This window comes from Limulus polyphemus, unplaced genomic scaffold, assembly GCF_000517525.1.
Source record: "Limulus polyphemus unplaced genomic scaffold, Limulus_polyphemus-2.1.2 Scaffold85, whole genome shotgun sequence".
In the NCBI taxonomy this organism is placed as follows: Eukaryota; Metazoa; Arthropoda; class Merostomata; order Xiphosura; family Limulidae; genus Limulus; species Limulus polyphemus.
In genome coordinates this window covers 529965-554845 of record NW_013665695.1, presented here as the reverse complement: position 1 = coordinate 554845, position 24881 = coordinate 529965, and the positions used below count along the sequence as shown (strand labels likewise).

At 34.4% G+C, this 24881-nt stretch overlaps 1 protein-coding gene across 3 annotated transcripts in view; it reads right to left on the bottom strand.

The window, feature by feature from the left end:
* Positions 1 to 24881, bottom strand: part of LOC106468114 (pre-B-cell leukemia transcription factor 1-like) — a 214829-nt gene that overhangs the window by 113899 nt on the left and 76049 nt on the right. The window lies entirely within an intron of this gene.

Below are 24881 nucleotides of genomic sequence, written 5' to 3'. Positions count from 1 at the left end.
TCATCAATATTATATAAATATATATATATATATAAGCATTTCAGTATTATGCCTGTTTTAGGTTACTTTAACTACATAGAATTGACGGTTATTAAGAGCCTAAATGATTGTATTTCTCATAAAAATGCCAAACACAAAAAAGACAAAAACATATTCAACTTTACGTATCCAGTAAACGTTTTAACAAGAACGTCTTGTACAAATTAGGCAATTATACTAATGTCGAATGCTGAGTAACACAACTGAGGGTTAGACACTGCAGAAAATTACAAATCACAAAGAAATAAACCTTAAGAGAACATATATAGCTTCCGACGTGCTAGAAATTTCATGTTTCTTGATATTTGTATATTCACATTCACAACACGTTAAAATAAACCAAAAACTTAAAGCCTGATAAAATTAACAATTCAAGTTTCTTTACATATCTGTACCCAACTTCTACAAATTAGATTAAAAGACAAACCTGCTAAAAAGGAGAAAAAGAATATATATGCTACAGTTTAAAGGTACATCGGATTCTGCTAAAGTAGTAAGTGTGTATTTTATAACACATTTTTGAAACTAAAAATTAAATCCGTTTGGAGCTACAAAGAACTCTATAAACAGTTATGTTGAAACCGTCTTGTTTAGCCTAGCTTAAGAATAACGTCAGTACAGTGTAAAATGTACTAATAGTTTTGGTTTAATTAAATTGTACAGATAACGTCACTTACATTAAAACTTACGATTAATTTCAGTCTAGTTTAAGGTGTAAGAATAACATCAGTACAGTGTATAATGTGCGGATAATTTTGGTTTAAATAAAGTTTACGAGTACTACGTAATGAAATGCAACAACTGGAGCGAATAAAAAGAGACAAATATATAAGTTTCAACAAACAATACAATATCATCTGTTATAGAGGAAGTGAAATAAGTTGATACGACAATAATTTGACCCCCCACCCAAATAAAATTGTTAAAAACTGCGACGCAATATTATTCGTACACGAAAATCCGTTTAGTTGTGTGCCCCAATTTATATTCCAATTGATGGTCCTTGTTACGTATCACAATTTACCCGGACTAGCCTCCAATATATTAAGTAAGGTATTATAATTTCGAATAGCCTGAAACTGAGTTAAATGATAATTTAGATTTAGAAATTAAATAAATGTCGATATGTATCCAGTTTATGACACTTGCCAACAAGATTGATACAGATACACACAGTTTTTTTTTAATATAAATATATTTTAATATACAAACAATAACAATTTACGATAACAGTTATTACACATAATGGTCTATGTACAAAAGCTTTATAAACTTACAAACAATATTTTGTCCTCTATCTGGTCTGGAACTTCCTTGATATTGTATCGAGGGTTCACGATGAGCGAATTAAGTTTGAGTAGATGTAGATACAATTTACTTAACAGGGAGCTAGCTAGGTCTGTGTTCTTCGGTCTTCGCAGACCACACGGCGATTTATCCACCGCTGAAGTTATATAATATTTTCGTAAAAGTACTAATGTCCGACGTGAATCCGCTTAAGTTAAATGGTTTGTAATATTAGAAATCTGTAAAAGTTCCTGGAGAAATAACTGAAGTTCTCGATTAATAAGTGTGATAACAATTACAGTTATTGTTTCCGAAGTTTATAGCAAACCAATAATATATACCGTCTTTTGGCGTGTCGCGTTGGTTATATTTATAGGCGTGAGGAGAGTTTCTCGAAACTTCAGCTTATGCAACAATATAAACGGTACACCAGTGTTTACGTACACAAATATATTGTTGATTCTTACACTCGAGAACTTTATACAATTTTAGTGAATAGGCGGGAATTTCGCAATACAGATTTAACAGTATAAGTTATGTAAATTTTTACATATAAATTTAATTTAAACAAACAACGATGTTAAAATAGATATAGAATAGTAAATCCGTCACAGCCTCTATCAATGGACATAAACTCTAGCTATATAGAAATTCTTAAAGTGCTTTAAAGTATCGGATATACAGGTGATTTGAAAGATAAACATGGCGAACTTTTCTTCTTCGTGTGGTTGATTTAAGTTTTTTGTGTTTGTTGTTTTTCCAGGTGAAATCCTATCAGGCTTGACTATTGTCAGAAACTAGTAACTGTTCAGCCACCAGAACTCCTCATGAGTTTCGTTTTATAACTGATAAAACCGGAAGGAATTCCTGGATATAATACATATTTTAATTATTTTTTTGTTGCTGTTGTTTTGAAAAATCTTGTATTGTGTGCATCTGTGTTAGGAGTTGTTGGTGTGTTTTTGTTTTTTTCTTTAGTATTTTTGATTGTTATGATGATGAGTAAAACGTGTTCGTGACTAACAGCCTTTCTTATCAAAAACATAAATAAATAAATGAATTACGGTCTAGAGACAGGTACAAAATAACTAACGCTTTAAAACTTTTAGTTAAAATCAGTGTATAAGTTATCCCTTACCCTGTAACCATACATAAATTGGTTTCTTGACAAATGATCATGTCCATAAGAACAGTGGTAGTTACTAAAACAAGGCCTAATCACTGTACAGACCATTACGACCACGCCTGCAGTACAACCTCCGCGTGTAGAAGTCAGAACATTATATGAAGCTGCTACTCTGATGTTATAGGTATGAGCATGTTACAGCATACGCACACATTACATACAAACATAACGGAAAACGTAGGACGTCATGCGCGATGAAGACGTACTACTAAAATAATACTAAAACTAATCAATAAACAATAAATATTACAATACAGCCGATTACCTGATACGTTTCATTCCGAGGTTATGAACCACAGCAACATTAGCTTAGAATCCTTGAATCTTAACACACTGCTGCCTACTAACATGCATACAGCCCTTACAACCCCTATAATTCTGTGAAGATGAACCCGGATAAGAAAAAAAAGAAAAAAGAAAAAGGAGCGTTAATATCAATATTCTTGCCTATTATCCATGTACGTGTGCCGCTTGTAATTTAGTTTAGCAGTAGAGTAACTGACCTTACTATAGTTAAAACTGGCATTTCAATATTTACATAACCATGCTACTATGATAAAGTTTAAGGTTGAGGACTGGGATTTAGTTTCTAGACAAATTCGATCTACTTAGCTAACACAGGCCTTAATGGGGATTTGTGCAAAGCAAAATGAGCTTGTCATAGGCGACAGAACACATATTAAATTCTTTGGAAGGAGGCACCGACGATTGGGGGCATATTATTTGCTATGTTACCCGTGACCACTGAATTCAAAGTTGGAACAGCGACGTTCCCTGATATTTATACACCATTTTCTATTCCCCATTTAAAGGAGCACTTTGCTTCCTGGTCAAAATCGGGAAGGGGTTATATACCCCCAGTGCCTTCGGTTCCACTGCCTATGGAGCTCGTTACACCATCCTAGACATTATGTATGTAAAACTAATCATGTAGTTTCACAATCATCCAACTATAGTTAAATATATCGATAACTGTATAACCTTAACGAACAACACAAGTCTTACAACAACCTGTTTAATAAATATATTTGTTTTTTACTTTGGCATGATTTTATACAATACCTATTGTTCTCTGAATCCCCGGCTTTCAGCGGACGGTCAGCCTTTGTTACTCGGAACACGTTTTTTTTTTAATTAAACCAATTATTGACTGTAACTTTCAGTACGGCGTTAGTTGCCACAAAGATTAGGGCTTAGATGCCTAACTTCGACACTCGGCCTTAGCCGAGTATTACCGGGTAGCCCAATACTCGGCCGAGGTCGAATATCTGGCCGGGTACCCGTGAATCCCCACTCTTAACCAAATAGCGGGAATTTATATCATAATTATAACGCCCCCTTAGCTAAAATTGCGCATCGAGTTCAGCAGCATATCCTGGCTCGAACCTGGGATCTAACGACCCGCAGCACAAAACGCTGACCATCAGGTCACGAATGACTCATTGTTTTATCACTTGAATTGCCTTTTTGTATATATTCCCTACATTTTGTAAATCATCTGCTCATACAAACAGGAAGATACTGAACCAAGACGACTCACACATTGTTTCAAATCATCAATAATAAAAATAATTCCATTGTTCGGTATTTCAGAGAAATACGACTTAAAACGTAAACTACTTTGTACATTGTAAATTCCTCCTGAAAAAGTCGAAAGAACCATATACTAATAATAAGAACTTATGAATGAAAGTAAAGTGTCGACGAGGCCATTGGCCCAATACCATGGCTCATCAGGCTGGCTGAGATACGACAGACGCTATTTATATCATCAATTTCTTGAACAACAATCGTTCCTGGATACAAAGGATTTTCAACAAATATCTATGTAAATACGAAATTCTAACTATCAAATAAATTTCAAACTATAAACTTAGCTTTTATCAACTACTTAAAATTGCCATAATCTAATATCCAGGCGTAGACGAATGTTGGTTCATTTGTTTTGTATTCATCGTAAAGGGTACTCATGTTTCCCTTACCTCTTTAACTAGCTGTCTGTCTGTTTGTAGTAAATAATGATCTTCATCATAAATCTACGAGCCAACTTGTTTTTACGACATCGTTCGGTAAACAGTACGTTTTTTGAGTAACTGTTAACATGAAACGTTTATGAATGGAATACTTTCCTGGTGATTACGAGTTCAATGCTAATGTGTCTATTGTTCTCCATATTTTTGCGGAGTGGCTATGAAAAGTTGTGTTTATTCCTTCAGTAAGCATGTATAATACACCAGTCATCATCTTTTATCTAGTTACATGACCATGAAAGCCATTATTGAGAAAATAACAGAATGTTCTAATTTGACCTTAGGCAGAGAAAACGTTAATATATTACAGCCTCGCGGAAGGGGTGAACGAACAATAAATACGCTTATCCATAGAAAAGTTTACATTACACATACTTAAGAAAGAGCCGAGTTGTCAAGGTAACACTGTTAACATATCAAAATGTACTTGTCTGGCATCTACGTCAGGTAACAAAAGCAATTTCCAACGAAGAATGGCTGAACTTGTGACATCAGAGAAGATCATAATAATGAGACACACAACAGGCGGTTACTGCAATAATTTAAGTTTCTTTTAAATAAAAATGGTAATAATAACTCTCTTCGCAAAGGTATAGTTATTAAAATGGTAATATAACTCTCGATATAATGACACGGTTAGTAAAATGATAATGTAATTATTGATACAATGACATAATTAGTGAAATGGTAATATAACTCGACACAAACAATTGTCAGTACAATGTTAATATAACTTTCGATATAATGGTATAGTTCGTAAAATGGTAATATAACTCTCGATATAATGACATAGTTCGTAAAATGGTAATATAACTCAATACAATGATAAAGTTCGTAAAATGGTAATATAACTCTCAATACAGTGATATAGTTCGTAAAATGGTAATATAACTCTCGATAAGTAATGCTTAGATGAATGTTTGGATTTAGTGATGAATGCAAAAAGGGAAAGAGAAATGATTAAGACAAACAAACACGTTGTGTAACAAAAAACTTTTAGAGTTTGTTTCGCCGCAAAACTATCTTGTAGTACAAAATAGTTCTATATACAGGCGCTATGTGCTAATCTAGTAACAGAAACACAATAAATTAGGCTGAAACATTACAAACTATACGTATTAGTGTAAACTTATGACGTCAACAGCTGAATACATCAGCTCCTACGTACAAGACTATATGCTGAAACTGATTACTAAATACCTATGTAGACACACAGAGGAAATACTTACACGGACGTCATATCTCTAAGACTGTATTTGACGTCTTTATACATACTAAAATTCGTTTTGTGAGCGTGTGCTTGTTACAGTTTAAAAAAAAAAGAAAAAGAAAAGCATTTATAATCCCTTGGTCCCAAAGACGTATTAAATAAGATATAAAACTAATAATTTAAGCGTCTTAATCCTCTATACACATTATTCAGTTTAGAACTTGTTATCACATAATCCAGCGATTTTTAAAACAATAATGTATTAATAACCCTAACGTAGCATTGACCTAAATTCGGAAAAGAAAGTTAATAGCAGTAGACTAACGTAGGTTGCAAGCACAATAAAATTATGTGAGAATTACTGTTTGATACTGACTACAACAATAACTCTTGTTAGTCTTTTTAAGGAAAAACAACTGGAATTTTTAACCTGAACGTACATACGTGGACTAAACGGTCATGTCAGAGAACTCTAGTATTCAGGTACAGACGTGCCCCAAAGGCAGCTAGCACGCAGCTCCCACCTCCACAAGGGTTTATTTAATCCAGTTCTTTGAATAAAATAACGAAATCTACTGTCACCTTTGCAGTGCGCCCAAAGCTAAAAGTCTGAAACATGTTCAGTGACAACATGTCTTGATTTCCAGACCCTTCGATCCGCAGCCCAATATGTTAACTAAAATGTCAAGTTCGGCCTTTCTTTCTTCAAGAAAGAACTCCGTAAGTTATCTTTAAAAAATCGTACAAAAGAAAGAATATATATATTTACATCGCTGATATTTTAGAATAACACGGAGTCTTGGGCCTCAGAACGTTTTAAACGTCCATTATTCTTTCCTTGCTTCTTACCTTGTCATACACAAAATTGGAAAAATGAGAGGTCGACATTAAATGTGTTTTCATTAAAACATTATTTCTAAATCAACATTTTCAAGTTTCCATCAACTTCATATTTTATCCAGAATGAGCTCAATTAGATTTATACCGTACACCACTATACTTATAACGTGGTATGGTTGTTATTACTACTATACCTGAAATAGCCCCGGAGTTTACGATATCAGCGTTCTGTATGGGTTGTTACTGACACTATACCTGAAATCACCGTGGAGTTTAGGATATCAGCAGTCTGGGTTATTATTACCACTATACCCGAAATAGCCCCGGAGTTTACGATATCAGCGTTCTGTATGGGTTGTTACTGACACTATACCTGAAACCACCGTGGGGTTTAGGATATCAGCAATCTGTTTGGGTCTTCCGTACTATAGAGGCTTCGGAGGTAAGGTGAAAGTGTTAATATTATTTACACATTTATAAAACTTAGACATTCTGGCAACAATTTTCAAAATTCGTTAATGATAATCCAACTATGTTTCACTATATGGATATCACCCAGAGAAACAGAACAGTAAAACTTTTATATAAGGCTTGAAAATACAAGAAATACAGAAAACAAGCAGCAGCTTACAAATACTAACATGTTAAGGAGACATGCCAACCAACAGCAAGATAGCCAGCACGTACACACAAAGACAAGCCACATATCACAGAGATAAGGAAAGGATGTAAGTAAAGAAGAGCGGAAGAAAAAAAAAACGTGATTACATAAAGAATTAAGAGAAAAAAAATAACAGTAGAAACAAATGGTGAGCCAAGTAACTGACGGAGATTGTGGGCAATGTATTGACCTGCTAATGATGAATGCTCAATATGTTAGCTAGCAGCAAGTAGTGATGAAAACATGTAGTCGTTTTCCATCCTCTGCAATCTCCATACTTCACCTTTGATGAATGGTTATGTTTATGAGGGAAAGTAGCCATGGCGACCAGAACTGTGTAGTACACAGTCCACGCTGAGGAGGTCTGAGATGTCTAGGCAGAGCATTAAGATCAACGATTCCCGGCGGACATAAATAGCTTTATATAGCTCGGGAAGCTTTTTTTTTCTCTTTCTTTTTCTAATCCTTCTATGGAGCCTGGTTGCTTGTTATAACGTGAAATATATAGCCTCTACATCCTACCTACCTATAGTAGCATGGTCAGAGTTACTCAGTGAAAAGTAATTTATCAAGGCAACCGTGACGTTCCATTCCCTGTGGCCGAACATGAGCCCTCATCTCGAACCGCCACCGCTCGCAACACAGTTCAGGAAATTAAAGCGAAGTATATGTAAAAAAGAATGAAAAAATAACACCAAAAAACAATGGCTGCAAGAATTTGGCCATTTGTTTTCTAGTGGACAGAAAGCCAGAAACGGAAAATGCGTGAACATTTTTGTACTCGTAAAAGTATGCAAAGCAAAAGGTTACAATTTCGAATTACAATTCAGTCATTTTCAATTGATTGTACTGTGTTGTATAAAGTAGGCTTAGGTTTAATATACCAAAAAAAAACCAAAAATTAACACATCCAATCAATAACAACACGACACGGATTCTTCAACGCACAAAACCAAATGGTCAACATTATTATATTAAACACATCTTGAGTGTACAAATGCTTCCTTTATAAAGGAATTACGTAAGCCATTTTATTAATCTACCACTGACATTTGTATTGCAAGTCTAAATTCAATGCGATAAAGCAAATGTAGCTTCTTGTAGATTTAAGTGTCTCACCTAGGTCCATCTTATTATTGTATAATATAGAGCACACAAAAAAATTGTCTTGTTAATTAAAAACATTGCTCATGTTTAAAGCATACCCCTTATTTTTAGTGAAACCAGCATAATTATAATACACACAAAAATTATCTCGTTAATTTTGTATACTTACAAAACATGTTTCAGCATTATTGTGCAAAGGTCGGTGAAACAACATGACTGGTAAAATATAGTTGAAAAAATATAAAGAAGTAAAAACACTGATGAAATTACCCAGTATTACTTGTAAAAGTCCATGAATCAGCTTGCAATAAGATTTATCATTGTAGAAGGGTAAGTATTTACAAAAACATGACAATCAGCTGCTATATCTTCTGGTACATTATTTTGGCGTGGGTATACAGGGCTTATTAAGGATGAGTTATCTTTTTAGTAATTCCAGTATAATCCTTTTTTTTTAAGCTCAAACACCCACTTACACATACAAACACGATTCCTTGAAACGCAGCCTGTGGCGCTCTCTACTGCTCAGCGCAATTAATTACTTTCAAAATCCGCTTAATCAGAGTTTTGACGTAAATTATAATTAACGGTGTATATCTAACTGTATTTACTCTTTCTGATTCGCTGCTTAACTCAAGACAATGCTAGTACTGTAAATTAGGCTTCAAATGTAGTATACATTCAGTTTCACAAACAAATTTCAAACACAGAAGACGATAATTAAACTAGTCGATGATGTTATTAAATGTAAAGGCAGAAAAATGGAAGAAGGGGAGTTTGGTCAAGAAAAAAACGTACAATATTCTACAAATACAGTTATCAAACATCGCCAAGTCAATATTTTCTAAGTAGAGTATATCGTGGCACTTTCTAAAGACGTGTTCTCAAACTAATGACACATTACAATTTACAGTATTATAATAAGACGTTACACTACGAAAAACAAATGCAAAAGTCATAAAAACCACAGATGCCTTCTTTATTAAGTTACACCGACCGACGGCCTAAATTTCATTAGGATTTCCAAACAACCACACTAATGACGTCACACAAGACAGCTCACAAACAGATTCATCCAATCACCACAATCAAACTGAATAAATTATTCGCCAGAACAGAAACAGGGTCCAAATAAATAAACAAATAAACGAGATCTGAACAATAATCCAAAAAACTGTTCGTCTCAAGAGATAAGGCAGAAGCAGTCCATAAGAAAATCCAGCCTGAAATCCATAACGTCTTGAAATCTGTTGACATTGCTAAAATCGTTAGAGTAAAACAGAACCAGTAAGAATACCTATCCATCATCCCCAATAAGAATTCTTATAAACCCCCCACAGTAAGAATGCCTATAAACCATCCACAGCAAGATAGCTTATTATAATAAGATTCCAACAAAGAATACAAAACAATATGTGGATTGCAGCTATAACAGTTAATGTCGTTTCAGTGATGTTTAGTGCATGATATATTTAATATGTTGAAATGAATTTTATAGGAAAAAGGTATTTTCATAGACTACACTGAACCTTAAAAGTATTTTTGAAATAGCGATTTTAGTAGAAACAAATTAATGGAAAACAGTAAAGGTTTGTTACATAATTCAATGCACGAATGGTTGAATTTTCTATAAGGCGTTTCAATTGTCTGGTATTATCATTTCAAGCTGTTTTTGTGTAACCTCATGGAATTTCCCGAGCTGTAACACTTTCATACACATTAACAATGTACCCTTGCACTTAGAATTAGAAGTGGTAAAAAACTGAACTATTGGATTAAATAAGTATAAGGATTTATCACTTTCTGAAGCTTCCTTGCATACAGAAAAAGATATAGAGAAATAGACAATTACAGACAGACAGACGTTACACGTGATTCTGACAAGCCCTCATGAACACATCTGCAGGGTGGCCCAAATAAAAATTGACACATGAGGAAAGAAAACTGACACAAGACACAAGAAAACGCCCTGCCATATTAAGGAACGCCCTGCCATATTAAAAGGCAAAACGCAATATTCGGTAGTCATAGCAACCCTATCGAGAGATGGGTGTCTTACAGTGATGATTTCCCTGTCTGTGGTTGACGAAGACAGAAAAGGCCACTAAAAATACTGATTTAGAGTATTCCCGTCATAATTGATATAAAAAAAACACTAGAAAATTAATGTAGGAAAAAAAAACACAATTCACACGAGCATCAACTTAATCAATATTTTTACTGTTTTCATGTAAGCAATTTAAGTGTTTAGTAAAACGCACGGATTTTACCCCAAGCCAGGTATGCGTGTTGTCATTGATAAAGAGTGGTAATGTCGATATAACAGAGATCAGTAAGTTTCTATCCGGAACACAAGTTACGTACATGTAATTATTATAAAACATCTAGCTATGATGAATAAGCGGAAGATGATGAGGCAACTAATTCAACATCAGTAGAAGGAATCTTCTTTAAGCTTAATAATGTATTTCTAGATAAGATGTAACATTAAGAAATTAATATTTTCACCATCTTATTTTATAATCACTACCTAGACCCAGAAAAGCTTCATTCCTTATGCTTCATTTAATTATTTAAAGAACAATCCAACTGTATCTATTCTCTTTCTCTCTCCATACATAACAAACAGACGAGAGACACGTGTGTGTGTGTGCTCATATGACCATTTTTGTACATGATGAATCTTCAGAAATGTATTTAAAACTACATGTACATATTTAATCATTTATTAAGTAAATTCTCAGAAGTAAAACATAAGTTCCTGTGGCTGACTCGCTACTTACGCTCTTCACTCTGTTTATTATTTCATTTTTTTTTTATAATCTTCCGGTTCCTGACTTACAATCTTCTTGAGATGCAATTAGGAAGAAACGTTTATTCTATAAATAACCTTAGCCATTAAAAACATCTTCGGGAATAGTGTTGTTGTTTTTATTCTTGTTTTTACTGTTGTAATTATTATAATTTGTATCGCAGCTTTTGTATAAAATGGTTGGTTCAGAAAAAAGTGCATCGAAGAAAGGAACTGTAGAAATATTAAATCAATAAATACGAACCACGACATCTACCTGTTTTGGTTTTATTCGCACAAAGCTTCATATCTGTCCCTAAATTTGAACCGGTAGATTAAATATATGAAAAACAGCTAGTTAACAGGCTCCACCGATAACTCTTGAGCTTTTCTTATCTAACCCAATAGTGAGATTCGGCTGTCGGCTCTTATAGTACATCCACGGCCTTAAAATACGGAACGCGTTTATAGGCGATGGGACACGAACAACGAACTCTTGGATATACAGTCCATCAGGCTTGACATTTATTTAAAATTAATTTAGTGGAGTAGAAATCCTTCAGCTATTGAGAGAACATGGAATCAAAAATTATCAACAATTCAATGAAAAGTTCGTTCAAATATCAATATAATAGTGTGATTAGGTTTTTCTTATTTGTTTTGTACGTCATGCTCTGCGAAGTCGACTCGTGTGTTAGTATAAAGAATTTCGAGAAATAGCAGTCTTTTCACATACACAGGCAAATACATGTTTACGTAATCAGAATAGGTGGTTCGAACGCTTCGTTCAATACCTACTTTTGATAAATATCTCTGGTGCGTGAAATCACCAAAAATTAATAACATGTTTAATTATATATATGTATACAATAGCTGGGCTTACTTCAGTTCAAATAAAATCAATATTTTCGTTAGACGGAATTATGTTATATTAACATTTCTGCAACTAAACCAATCTCTGCGTTTAAACACAGATACACATATATACAATGTTACTCTACTCAATTCTTTACGTGTTTCTTAAAAATGTTCACCCCACTTTAAAAAGTCGCACATGTTAATCTTGTAGAGTTACCTGTGAAATCACGATAATCTGTTTCACATATTATATAGAAGGATAGTGCACGTATGTCAGTATCCTTCTATAGATTACAAATATTCGAATTCTGTTCTCTCCGTACAAGGTTGATACTGATATCATAGAGGTAAATGATTATTAATGCAGTATAATGCAAAACTAATTCGCAGCGTCTAACTGACGGAGAGGGGCTATCGTCTCAGTCAGTATCCCACAGTTCAGGCAACGTTCTTGCAAGTACAACCGGATGTAGCAAGCCGGAAGTAGTGTACCGGAAAACGTTTACCGGAAATGAATCAAAGAGAACAAGCAGGTTAGTTTGATTACAATGCAAATTAGAAGCATTTTCAAAATAAGACTGAATAAAACACATTTCCTCTGCATTGCTTGATCACTGTCTAGATGACGTTTGATGCTGTATAGAAAGAGACAGAAACATGTTACATTTACTCATAAGTCATATACAAGCATGGCATTTTTTAACCAAACGCATTATCACTCATTTTTGTAGCAATGTACGAAGAACTGAAAATGAAGTAACTACGCAAACAAATATTTGTCTATATTCTAATAAGTCTAACTTTTAATTATCATAATTAACATGAATTTATGACAAAGTCCCCCCCCACACACACACACAATAAATTTGAGCTACTGACCAGAGGAAAGACAGCAAGTGAAAAGTACCCTACCATCCACGCTAAGGGACTGATTATCGCTATTATAAAAGCATCCACAGCTTAAAGTGAGGGGGGGGATGTTTTGTTATGGTATCGTACGGGTTCGAACTCGGCTCGCCAGATCTAAAATCCAGAGCTCTACCCCAACTCGCGTCCTCTCCCAAGTCTACTTACTATCTCTAGAAAAAAAACATACATAGTTACCTTTCAGTGCCAGCAAGAGGTATCACTTGTTTAATCACAAGAACTCTCTTAGGAGTAATTACGACATTACAAAGTTTAAAATAAATCCAAAGTAATGGTTTCATCAGTGGGCGAACATTTACAGGTTCTTACTTGTTAATTAAGAGAATGATATAAGTACTAAGAATTTATAGCAGGGATGTTCTGGTCCAAATTGGTGGTAGATGCATGAGGTCCATGAGTTGGATGAATGAGGAGTGGTGAAACAGACAACTAATGACGGGTGTTTTAAGGCTTAGAAAGGGTATGATATGGTTCTATATACTGAGCTCAAGGCAGATGTATATAGGGCAGTTTTCGTTATGCTTTATACAGATGTTTTTAATATCCCCCAGTGTTAAAGTTGGAGTACTGGTGTGAGATGAGACTGTTCGATACGTATAAATGTTTCTGCTACAGAAGGGGAGAGGGATTCATAAGATCGGGAAATTATCAGTTTAATTTTAAATAAAGGGAAGACTGGTGGAAAGAACTTTACTATCAATAACGTCTGAGCAAGTGCGGCGTTTAGTTAAGGATAGGCGCAAGTTCAATGTTTCAGAGACGATCAAAAATTAGTGAAATAGAGTTAAAAACCTGTAACAGAGAAACTCAAGTATCCAATTATTGATTCACTGGGTTAGAGAGCGCTGGAAAAAAATTCTGTTCTGAGGGAGGAATTGGAGAAAAGCAGAGGTAGAAGAGAGAATGGAGAAAAGAAAGGCTCTAGAAACTGTTAATAAAGTTCAATGTATAAGGTGTGTTTAAATAGGTTTGTACAGTGTTAGTGTGTTGTGAAGAAAAGCAGCGGAAATTGGAGGAACGAGAAAAGATCCCTTGGAATCAAAGGTGTCAACCGTTTTTGGCAAAGAATTGATTAGTTATCTAGTGTGGAGTTAGTATTGTGCAGAAAAGCAAGTCGTTGTTGTGCGAGAGTGTTGTAGTAATGAAGGCTAGTTGTGAAACAATGAGACTGTTCAATACGTTCTATAAAACAACATTAATGACACAACCTGTATGTTAATATCACGGTAAGTGACATTAAAGACGCAAACGTGACGGTCAGTACGGTGAGTTAAGAAATGTGTAAGTACAGCTTATAAGTTTGGTTTAGTTTCTTTGTTTCAGCTTAAAGCTTGGCCTATGTAGAGGTGCGTATTTCATCGTAGTAGTCGATATGATACGTATCTAGGTACAGAAGTTTTACCAACAGTTTGTTACAAAGTTTGACAGTCTTGTCTGTAATTTATTATCTATATTACTAACAATGTCTTATTTAAGTATTTCACACTTTACAGTACTGTTTCAAATTCTCAGGTTTGATCAACTAAATGGCAGCTGGCAAGAGAAGTAAAATTTAAAAAGTTAATATCTGTCTATCTATTTTGCTATTGTTAACTTATGTTAATTTGCATGTAATGTTTTTGATTAAAGAAATGAAAACAACATGTAGTACTCAATACTCATCTTCCTTTATTGAATAATTAAGTTTTAGCAAAAATACTTTATTAGAAATTATGATTTTTTCTGTACAAAAGACTTATAATGTTTACTGAAAGCTTGACAAATTTCATGAAGGTACATAAATTGTATCGCATCGAACGATGTATCGATACACTCGTATCACGGCTTCACGATACGACACTCGTATCGTATCGCCACACCTTTAGGCCTATTGCAGACTTCTGGATTTCGGAGCTGGCGAAACGGGTTCGAATTCGTGCGATACCACAAAATATTCACGAACTTTAAACTGTGAGTGCTTTATAAGAATGACAGTCAAATCCCTTAGCGTAAATTGTGGGTGGTATGGTGCTGCTAACTTGATGTCTTCCCTCTGATCAGCACGTCACTAGGGATCGCTATCTGCTGCCGTTCCTAATGTTGAACTATTGACCAGATGGAAAGCATCAAGTAACCATCCACAATCCAGGCTGAGGGATTGGTTGACTGTTATAATCAAACTCTTTGAAATAAATCAAAATTTATTATTTTACAACTGGGAGGACTACTTTAGGTTTTTACACATTAATTATAAGACTTATTTAAAGACAATCTTATTAGAAAAAAGCTTAAAATAAATTCAATGTCCTGTTTGTTAATCACTGCTATTTAACACCCGATGGCACCTAATTCGATACGCAATAAAGTCAGCTTTGTTGTTGTTGATTTGAAATATTCGAACAAAGTTACACAAGGGCTACCTGCGTTAGCCGTCCCTATTTTGAAATTATAGACTAGAAGAAAGGCAGCTAGCTAACAGTATCCACCGCCAACTCTTGATAATTTAATCGAATAATGGGACTTAATCGCCACTCTTATATCGCGCCCAGCGCTTCAGGTGCAAAAAGCTAACCTTTAAGCCATCTAGCCCACAATCAGGTTAGGGACCGTTAAGAATCAGCAGTACCCAACGTTAACACAGCTGCTTCTAACTAAAGCGAGCTTATCTGCCACTTTTATAACGCTCAAACAATTGAATGCGTGAAACGTGTTCGGTAGCATAGTACAGGCTCGAACTTTGGACCATCTGCTTCGAAGCTCGGCACGCAACCCAAGAGGCCACACCCAGCCTTTACAATTGGTAAGGACTACTTTTCCAGCTTGTTTCGGAAATTCGCGCACAACAAATTTAATTTTGAATTCATAGCAAGAGGGAAGGCATCTAATTAGCAGCAACTCTTGGGATACTTTAATCGAATAGTGGGATTTGACTGTCACATTTATAACACATCCACAGCCTGAAGGTGCAGAGCACGTTTTTGCGGCAGCAGAACGCTAAAGTAAATTTTAAACACATATATTCGGGATTTTGTTTAATTAGAATGGTGAGGAAAACCAGTAAAAGTTGTGAAAATGCTAATAAAAGTTTTATTGCAGTACAAAACGCAGAAACCGTAGATGTTAATTAATTTAAAGTTTTAAACTAACGAAACCAGAATACACAACTTATCCTTGAAATAGCAAATAGCCAAACTCTCCCTTTTCTAGATGTTCTATAGTAACAAGAAAATCTAACGGTTTCTCTTTCTATATAAGACGTCTTGTAAACCCCGTGTTGCAAAAATTGTTTTGATTTGTTCATTGTGTGATAAACCAGGAAGTTGTATAAGTTTGAAAACTTTGGTTTCCTATATTGATTTCGTTATGATATAATACTGGAAATTACACTTCTCACTCAGAAACTTTCTTCCAGGGAAATGTAAAATAATGATTGACGGTCCGTTAAAAGATTAAGGCACAATAAGATGCTAATCTCATGACTTGTATGGATTTAAAAATCCATTAATGACATATTAAACGGCCTTAAGCATATGAAGAATGCCAGTGCGAAATAATTTATTAATATCTCATACAGAAGAGAATTGAAATCTCAATTTATTTTAAGGAGAAACTCCTATAAACAGACTCTGTGTAATTTTTAACTTGTATATAAAAGTTAGACTTGGGATTGTTTTTTTTAGGTTTTAGTTTTGACTGAAATTGATTTCTGCTTGCCACTGATTAAAAACTTGAAGAAAAAAACAAGGAACTCGAAGAAAGATAATTTTTTTACAAAGAAGTGGACATAAATTTGAAGCAAGTAAAATTTAAACTGATAGAAACGATTAAACTTCACAAAATGTCATAGAAAAAAAGCTAAATTTGTATATGCACGTGTTTAAACAACGTTCTTATATGTGCTTTACAGACAACAATGCCAAAATTTTTTACTAAATAGGGTTATCAGTCAACATCAGTCGATTCTTCTGTTTACTAATTCATCTATCTGTATCTATTCGTTATCCCCTCCATCTGTTGTCTAAATATTGATGTGAAACTACAATAGCTAAATACCAATAATCAGGTTTATTTCTATTTGTAAATAAGACTGCCATAATTTGGAAAATAAACAGGGTTCCAAGCTACTTGGTATTTCAACAAACAACGTAGACAATATTAGTTGAGTAAAGCAATCGATCACGTGCTAGTGATTTGCTAAATGACATATCATTCGAAGTGGTCTACGGAAACTAGTCAGAAGAAACAGACAGGTCCAAAAAACAACTAACAAGTGAGGTGTATATCGTATCCAAGGCCCGTTAGCTATACTTCCTGTCCATATAGTTTCAGTCATTTTTCTCTAAACTTTTTCCTGTTCTTAAACAACAGAGTAGTCGTTGGAGAAAAAAAAATACCGCTGACAATGACCATTCAAACAGCACGAATCATGTCCAGTCGCCGTAATGACCATCTTCCGTCAATCGTCGTCCGTTCTGGATTCGGGTGCTGACACCAGAGAAATTTATTTTTGTTTCCACTTTTTCGTTCTGATTTCCTTTTCCTATCTCAGCGACAACATGGTCGTTTCTGCGTTCATGAAGGCGTGCTCTGAAACCCGTGCAGCACACATGTACGTAGAGATAGATGCCGCGCTGGCATGATGACCAGCCTCAGCACGAGCTTACAAGGAATGTCCAGGACGAAACTTACAGCAAGCTCCATCAAACCGACACATCATGTCATGAAATTCAAGTATGGCTGTTGGTTGCCACCAACGTCACATCGTATTTGTGCTCCATTAGATAACTAGGGTGTAAGACTGATAGAAATACCAGCTAAGAAGGCTAGTGAAATAGACAAGAAAAACCGGTGGCGAGTGATGAGGAGAGAGGAATAGCACTCGCATTCAAGGAAAAGGGTGGAAAGCTGAAAATGACAGTAAAAGGAAAATCGTATTATTAAAAAAAAATTAAAGTGTGAAACGAAGAAGACAAGAAACTCAGGAGGACGACAGGAAAGTTTCAAGATATATATAAAACGGAAGCGAAACAGTAAAAGAAATTAACATTGAGTAATATTTTGCATTCGAGGCTAAAACTGGCATATATTCACTGACTAGCGTATTATTCTATCGCCCAAAATGCTGAGCGCATGTATTACGTTCATTACTTTCACAAATCTTTTATATAACCCTAAATACGAATACGTTGACCGAACATTTCACCATACGCAACACCTGTTATGGAAATTGGATTTTACTGGAAATATCTCAGTTCATATAAAAACAGAATCTTTCTAAGAGAACGTCCATGTAACAAAAAGAAATCTACGTGAACCACGTTTATTCAATGATGAAATTGAAAACACTTGAAATACCATTAAAACTATATCTTCAAAGTACAAATAAGGATATTTAATGATATCTGCAACACCAAAAAAAAAAACTAGGACTTATATTTTACACAATACAGATTGAAAAACTAGAAAAGCAGCAGATGGATAGGTCGACAAACGGAAATAGGCAGAAAGATAGCTTACGGTTTTTTAAAGATACTTGAATTTACCGCCGTCAATGTCGATAGATAGAAAAACTTTATTACTTTTCTCAACTTCTTTACTAACCTTGCGATAAGTAACCATTTAACATAATTATTACATACATAAAAGTAATTTGTAATTTCCATTTCCTTTGGTGTGAACACATGCACAGTTATGTTCCCGTAAGCCTGAATTTTAGATTTTAGTATATCGGCGCTATAATGTGTATGTGACATTGGAGTAATAATATTCAACTAAAACGTTATAAAACTCCATACAGGTTCATATTTAGCTGCAATAACTCAGTACTAGAAAACTTATAGTATTGTATATGTGTATGGGTGTGTAATATATATTGTCTCATTATATTCATTTTATGTTATGCTATATGTATTCCCCACACACCGTAAGTCAGTTATCGTTCAACATAAGTTTAGAGTGGTTGATTAAGTTTTTTTTATATTTATGTAGAACTTAAAACTACGAACACGTGAAATTATATATGTATATACATTTAAAAAAAACAACTTACTAATATTCCCTTTAAATACATTATTTTTACATCATGTTTGTTTTCTCTTGAATAATTTGGATTTTCTTTATAAGCTAGTATATAGTGTGACACCAAACTGATAAATATTTTCTTTTTCAACAGATTCTACAGCAGATTCATACAGAGGTACACAAGCGTATGTGTTCCTGTCCAACATTGTACGAAAAGAAATGTATATATATATATATATACTGTAGCAGGAAATAGAGATGACGGGGAAGAGAAGAGGGAGGTGGGATTAACAGCGGCCAAACCAAACACGATCGATCCCCGGTGGCTTAAATCAACATGAAGAGATACAGCTTCTAGCGAGAATGTAGATGCCAGTAGAGAAGGGTTGAAGGTGGATAAAGCGCCAGTTAGGTCGCCATTTAGCAGCACAGAAGTGCCCTTGGCTGTAATTAGTGCACGGATCGGGTGCTTAGTTTACACGTTCTGATGCCAGATCAGGTTACCTGCTGGTCATTTTAGCCTTAATCAAATGGAGAAGATAAGGACGAGCGCGTGTTATGACCAACATTCGGTTTGCAATTAGATCCTACCCTAATGGATACTTCGTGAACTTGCTTAGTTAGAAAGCCATATACTACTGTGGGCTTGTTTGCTTAATGCAAGGGAATAACAAGCGAACATGACATGGCCTAGTGTGTCCTCATTATTGAAAACTATCGTCCAGTCATTAAATCTCCACAAGATGTCAGTGTCTTCATCTATCAGGAGTGCAACACATACTGTCCTATAGTTCGTTACACATAAGTCACAGAAATAATTCATTAGGACAATGAAAGAATAGTGATGGTCTGAGAAGAAAACGATTACTTGTATATAGATGTAGCAATAAACTAGAGATGAAAAACAAACTGGCATTACAAGCCACAGATATAGACTGTCGATATATATATACATACATAGGCTGTTGTACTTTATGCTCTGAAATACATAAAACACGTGTTCGTTGAATTGAAAATCACACTCCGCTTTGAAAGTATACAGATGCTGCTGTATAGCGAGTTATCTATGGATATACACCTAGTTTTCGTACTTTCTAAGATTATAAACCAACATAAAGAGAAGACGAAAGAGTAATACTAGTAGAATCACATAAAATGCGTTTAAATTATTTTTCAGTATTGTGAGAAACAGAAAACAGCGAAAGTTATCCAGATGTGTGAATAAAAGATAATCGAAGCTAACAGTCCTGAATCTTTTTATACAGTTCTTTAGATTTATGAAAAGTTATTTACAGGTGTGAGTGTGTACATGTATATTTGTTTATTTGTATTGAGGTTTAAGTAGACATGCATATATATGTGTACGTGTAAAACATGGTTATATATTATACGTGACAAAAATAAAGCACTAAACATGTACAAACAACATCTGTACCAATATTAATATAATAAACTGGATTTTATAGAATTGTTTGTATCTGTAGAAGAGAGGGGGGTTTTATACTGTTTTTCTAAACTTAAGTGTTACAGCTAAAGACCTGTTTTCATTCATGTATTTTTCTCTAGTTCCCTGCTTTTCCGTTTTCTTTGTAAAATGTGTGTCATGGAGATCATAACGGAACGTTAATATATGCAGACCAAAAGACGATATAGAATTTTTGTTAAGTTTCTACTAAATAGTGTGACAGTCGAGATAGCAAGTATTGCTAACACACATGTGATGAAGAAATGTGACTCCAGATTTCCTACATACTATACATCTTACTTAGTCTGAAGAAGTTTGAAGACAGAAGGCTGGGGGGAAGGTGGAGGAAAGAGGGGGGTACAGCATAGATAAGACAAGAAGAGATGGTACTCATTCGGAAGTCGCTTTCTAGCCGCAGATAACCATGAACAGGCAAAGCAATCTAGTCTATCTCGGCCAGCACGTACTTCCATAACATTTCTTGCAGGTCTTAACTAGTTGACTATATCTATCTATATTGCTGCCTGAAAAATAGAACGAACAAAGAATAAATATAGAAGACCTCGAGAACAAAACGGGGATATTTCTTACTTTTTTTTAATAGTTCTTCATAAAACAGAAGTACATTTAGCAAACAAGCTATACACAGAACATAACAGTCGTAACTGCCAATTTCTTGGGGGAATGTGTGTGTGTGTATGTATGTGTGTGTGTATATATATATATATATATATATATATATAGGAAGGTATTTAGAATTGTATAGAAAGAATAATTATGTCGACGACTTAATGGTAGCCTCGAAATATGAAGTTCAATTAAGAAAGAATGAGAGTGCTTCCTTTAGTTCCGGTTCTGAGCATAAATGAAAAAAAAAAAGTTTTCTATAACTCATGAAAGAAATGGACATATACAGGAACAGAGAGAGTAAAAAGATCATACACAAAAGCCACTGACCACAACCACTAAACTCTTTTCTTATAGGAAACAAAAACAGTAACAGTGTATAAAACGAAACTGTTGGAAATTCTTAGAGTAAAATGCAACTACCTACCAAACCCCACTAAAATAAAAGAACTATTCATTTATATAATTCATATCTTACGAGGTCTTTCATCCATCTATCTATAAAAGAATATTATACTTTGTTTTACACGAAGCCTCTTCTAGGTATCCAGTTAAATAAAACAGTTTCTTCTGGTTGTCCAGTTAAATAAAACAGTTTATTCTGCTTATCCAGTTAAATAAAACAGTTTATTCTGCTTATCCAGTTAAATAAGACAGTTTATTTTGCTTATCCAGTTAAATAAGACAGTTTCTTCTGGTTGTCCAGTTAAATAAGACAGTTTATTCTGCTTATCCAGTTAAATAAGACAGTTTATTTTGCTTATCCAGTTAAATAAGACAGTTTATTTTGCTTATCCAGTTAAATAAGACAGTTTATTCTGCTTATCCAGTTAAATAAGACAGTTTCTTCTGGTTACCCAGTTAAATGAGACAGTTTCTTCTGGTTACCCAGTTAAATGAGACAGTTTCTTCTGGTTACCCAGTTAAATGAGACAGTTTCTTCTGGTTCTTCAGTTAAATAAAACAGTTTCTTCTGGTTACCCAGTTAAATGAGACAGTCTCTTCTGGTTACCCAGTTAAATGAGACAGTCTCTTCTGGTTACCCAGTTAAATAAGACAGTTTCTTACTATTATTAAGTTAAATAAGACAGTTTCTTATTATTATTAAGTTAAATAAGACAGTTTCTTCTGATTATTCAGTTAAATAAGACAGTTTCTTATTATTATTAAGTTAAATAAGACAGTTTCTTCTGATTATTCAGTTAAATAAGACAGTTTCTTATTATTATTAAGTTAAATAAGACAGTTTCTTCTGATTATTCAGTTAAATAAGACAATTTCTTACTATTATTAAGTTAAATAAGACAGTTTTTTCTGATTATTCAGTTAAATAAGACAGTTTATTCTGGTTATTCAGTTAAATAAGACAGTTTATTCTGGTTACCCTGTTAAATGAGACAGTTTATTCTGGTTACCCAGTTAAATGAAACTGTTTCTTCTGGTTATTCAGTTTTACTAAAATTAACCTTTCAACGAAAACTTCGAGAGATAAATGTGAACAGCCTACCCAAAATAACGTAATATGCTTTGTATGTGTGTGTAATACAACAATGATATAATTTTGCTAAAGAAAATCCAACAGACAATAAAACATACTATGATGATTGGTTTACAGGAACTGTTTCATTACTTATAAAAACCAACTAGAACAACTAAATAAAACTAATTTTATTTATGAAAACTTTATTTCCAATAAAAAGAAATCGCACCTTCTACAGCACCAGAGCCATGCATGGCTTAATAGATAACATGCAGGGCTACGGATGTCAAGGTCTAAAGTTAAACCCATGATATGCCGCTGGGCATTTTCTGACCTTTAACCTATGTGTAACACATAGTGCGATCAGGTATTAAAACACTAACATACTATACATTTAGAGTATAACACTCCTTGATCAAAAACAAAAATACTAAGCAACAAGAAACATCATCATCAACACTTTCCTGGCCCTGTGTTTGACTACATACACATAACCCATGTGTTGTGGGGTTTTTAAACCCAGTAAAACGATTCAGTTTTAATTATGATATATATTATCGCAATTCAAAACAACAATGCAAAATTTAAACGTAACAAGAGCGAATCTTATGTAAAAGCTTAAATCCATCTCATTTCTTAGTTGACGTATTTTTCCAAGGTGAGCTCAAGTGTGTAAACATGCCGCGACTAGTTAAGTAAATCATAATAAAATCACAGCCATCAGTAAAAGAAATTAAGTAAAATACAAATCGTCCCTACTAGAATCAAAACTTGTCTTTTATTGGCCTGTCAGCTAAAAACATAACATCAATAAGAACGCCGAATAACAAAATGGACGATAGAAAAGAACATTATTCGGGATATGTCACGGTCAGCGACAACGAAAAACAAACGTTATCAAGGACTGAAAGACATCTCGTTCTTGGACTTAACTCCCTCGACATTTATTCAAATTTTACAATACGCACTTCAACAATATGCACAATAAGAAAAAGTATAATACGTATAATACAGCAGGTTGTTGTTGTATTATGATAAATACGGTCGTGTCTCCTATTCTTATAGGTTGAAGTAGCCGTTCGATATATTTGCAGACTCACTAGCATTTTGTTGTTCCAACTGTAAGTCAGTAATGCAGAGGAAAAAATGAAGGTTTTATAACGATAAATACTTCTCTTCAGAATAACGTAACAGGGAGTAAAATAATAAATCATGCATATGTTTCAACGTAATAATATTTTTTTCTACTTAAAACAATTCTTAGAAGGTGATGGACTGAGAGACTAAAAGTTATATTTAAATATCTGAATTCAAAAGGGTTGATCTGTTAACACTATTTTGTGTAACTTTATAAGGCTAGGTCTGAATTAGAGCCATCTTAAGCATGCGTATTTTGCTAAGCCTTTCTTTCCTCACACTTCACTGCAAACACGGCTGCTGCTGTGATCGAACTTGTTTAGAACATTTAAATTAACTGAGGATTTCTCGACAAACAGCTACCGCACTTAGCTCTACATCTGAATTTTCTAACTTATTTAATACACTACTACTGTGTGTTTGTCTGTTGGATTTTGCACAAAACTACACAAGTTGAATTGATAGACTAGAAGAAAGGCAGCTAATCAGCACCACCAATCGGCAACTCTAGGGCTACTCTTGTCAGACCGAAAAGTTGGAGTTGAATGTCACTCTCATAACGCACCCACGACCTCAAAGTGAGAAGCGCGATTTTCTTTTCTTTCTTTTTTTTTTTTTGGTAACGGGACGCAAACTACGGAATGTCACTCTCATAACGCACCCACGACCTCAAAGTGAGAAGCGCGATTTTCTTTTCTTTTCTTTTTTTTTTTTCGGTAACGGGACGCAAACTCCGGAACACCAGACTCATAGTCTGGTATGTAACCAATGAACCACGCTCGGCTCTTAACACTACTGTATTTATACTTTCCTCGCCTGAATAATCACCGAAGTGCAAAATGTACAAAGATCTCGATCCTAACGCGCCTCACATATAATACACGCGTTTATTAGCCAATGTCACCCTAACTATTTGCCAATTCTAAGAATTTTAATTAAAGGAAATTATTTTTATCCGTTTCTTTGTCAACGTCTTATTTCACCTTTTCTTTGATGTCCCACCTACTTTTAAATTATTTCTCCTGTCTCTTTATAACCAAAATTTGATTTTCATATGTTGCTCTCATAAAAAAGGCATGCTATTTTTTCAGTATCGTCAATTTAACCTTTCGATTTGTTTTGTTAGTTTGAAGTTAAGCACAAAGTTACACAATGGACTGTCTGTGCTCTACCCAACACGGGTATCGAAACCCGGTTTCTAGCATTGTAAGTCCGTAGACATACCGCTGTGCCACT